Here is a 2,829-nt window from a genome sequence, read left to right as displayed (position 1 = left end):
CAGACTCCTGCTGCCTGCCACCCCATAGGCCCATCACTGAAGCCATGAGTTTTGCAGCAGAGAAAGGGTTTGTTTATTCATGTGGCAGCCCAGTGAGAAGGCAGGGGAGCAAGGCTGAAATCTGCCTCTCCACAGGGAGGGTTTAGGGATCTTTATGGAATACGGGAGCTGGCGATCTAAGGCATGGGGACAGGTGACTGGCAGTCTGCACAAGCGTGCTCAGGCTCCATCCACCGTTCCTCATGGGATGTCTGTTCAGAAAATGGGGCATGAATGTGATCTAAGGGAGGAGTCTGAGATTTCTGACGTCAAAAGGTCCCTTGAGGGCACTTGGGCAGGCCTATTTGAAGGGTAGGTAGGTGGTCTTGACCACTTTGAACTGGACAAGAGCTGCCTCCAAGTTCCTGAAAAAACTACTTAAGCAACCGTTCGCAGGGTGACATATCCATCAGAGGAAGCTAGTGAGAGTTTCGTTATGTGGTGTTTAGTAGTGTGGCTTTTACTATAGGGGGTAAACAAATCAATAAGAAGTTGGGGACTAAAAGCAAGCAGAGCAGATCAAACCTGGTGGGTCAAATCAAATCAGCCCTCAGTTTCCCTGGAAGACTGGATACATGAAGGGAAACAAGAACTAAAATTGGAAAGATGGATGAGCCCAGGATTTGAAGGACCCTGACAGCTTTGTTAAGGAAATAAGGACTTGATAGAGAATGGGGGGACCGTGATGATTTCTTGCCAGGGGACTGTCGTATTCAGGGGAGGAAATGGGAGTAGGGTGGTCACTATGGGTCTTATTCTATCTTTATTCACCACCCTCACCATAAAATCTAGTATTTTCTAACACTTGGCCACTGTTTTTATGCTGACTGCAGAGGCATTGCCTTGCATATGCATGGCCCTCCTACTCCCAGAAAAACTGTTTGCTTTGCTTGAATTCTTTGCCAGTTTTATGGTACATTTTCATTGCCGTCAAGTTTTCCAAATGAAGATCACCCTATGGCTCAGCACAGATAGCTGCACAGTTAGCAGTTAACTGCGACCAGTCATGCAACTCAGACACTGCCCTCTGCCTATGAGAGGCGTGGAAAATATAAGGGGATGATGGCAGGAAATATGAGACAAAACCCTTTTACCTTGCCAAGTTCTATTCTAGATTCCCTGGGATACATTGACAAGCAAAGCAGAAAACTTCCCTGCCAACCTTCTAGTTGGGAAGGGAGCAATGAATATGGTAAGTAAATTTTTGTATCAGGTTAGGTGATGGGTGTTATTTTTAAAAAGTAGAGGAGGGACAGATAAGGAGTATCTGGAGGCAGCCTGGGCAACTTGCTCAACATCATTAATGAAAATGCAAATGCGATGAGATACCATTTCATAGCCGCTAGATTGGCTAAAATGAAAATAACTGATAACAGCAAAATACTGTTTATTCTATCAGGTTTCCTAACGGCTTCTCCTGTGATTTAAAAGTATTTCAAAGTAAACTATACGGCATAAAAATGTCTAAATCTTTAACACACGTGATTGAGATAACAGGGTGTCCTTCCCTGTTCAGATAACGGGGTGTTCCCTGGCAACATCAAGCATGACCAATTTCATTCTGCATGCCTTTGCACATACAATAAAATAGTCCATTATTCTATAGGCATTTTTCTTTTCTTTTTTTCTTCTATAGGCATTTTTCTAACCTGAGCCAAATCTGTCTTGTGGAGACATGTGGACATAGAAAGTGAAATAATGTCATTGCATCACATGTGCATGCATGTTCATGCACGTGTGTTCTTGCATGAGTGCTCATGCCCATGTTCATACATGTGTGTCCGTTCATGTGTGTTCATGCATGTGCAGGCTGAGTGAGATGTTTGTCTGACAATCTTTGTGGGTCCGTCACCTGCCAGCTCTTCTGGTGAGAAGAATGTTGAGGGGCTAGCATGTGTCATCGACTTTTCATGAAGCCAAACCAAGAACAAGGTTAAGAACAGACATGAAGGCAGTTGAATGTAGCCACCTCTCTAAGTGAGGAGCTGCGTGAGCCCCACCCCACCCATCCCATTATTTCTACCAATTTGTCACTGATGGCCACCTCCATTGGTCAGGTGACAGATTAGACCCTTTGTAAACCTTAAAATTCGGCTTGTTTCCCAGGTCCCAGAGCTGTAAGCTGTGATTTGTGTTAGTTAACGAGGGGAATGATGTGAGAGAGGATAGATGGATGAATGGATGGATTGCACAGATGGTTACATATACTAGGGGGAAAAAAAGCCCTTAAACCACTTTTCCAAGGGAAAACTTCTCTGCCTTATGCTGTTAGCATTGGTCATCATTAAGCAAGTCAGATCTTTTCTTCTACCCCTAACCCCATCCAGGGTTCTCCATTTACAAGTGCAGCCATAGTTGTAAAATGCATAATAAAAAAATATATATATATATCAAGACATGCTGTGAGAATGTAACAAAAACCAATACCAAATAAATCACTCATAAATAAAAGTTAATGATGTTTCCTCTCCTTGTTCAGGGAAACCACATTAGAAAACAAGGGAAATGGCAAACTATAAAAAAATAGATCCAATGATGTGAATTCTCCAAAATAATCAAAATTAGACTGGCTATTTTCCTGATGTATGCCACTCTTTATTGCAAACCGACATGCTTAGTCCATCTTAAATCTGCAAGACTCTAAGGAAAATGCTAGTGCATGGTCAGACTATGGTCCTTCTGGGGGGCAAACATTAACTAGTCATAGGAGAAAGTGGACTAATCAACCTTCATAGCTTTAATTCTCTTTATCTCTGCTAATTATTCTAATCAGAATGGTCAACATCAAAT

This window comes from Nycticebus coucang, chromosome 12, assembly GCF_027406575.1.
Source record: "Nycticebus coucang isolate mNycCou1 chromosome 12, mNycCou1.pri, whole genome shotgun sequence".
Lineage (NCBI taxonomy): Eukaryota > Metazoa > Chordata > Mammalia > Primates > Lorisidae > Nycticebus > Nycticebus coucang.
Note: the sequence above shows the minus strand (reverse complement) of the source record.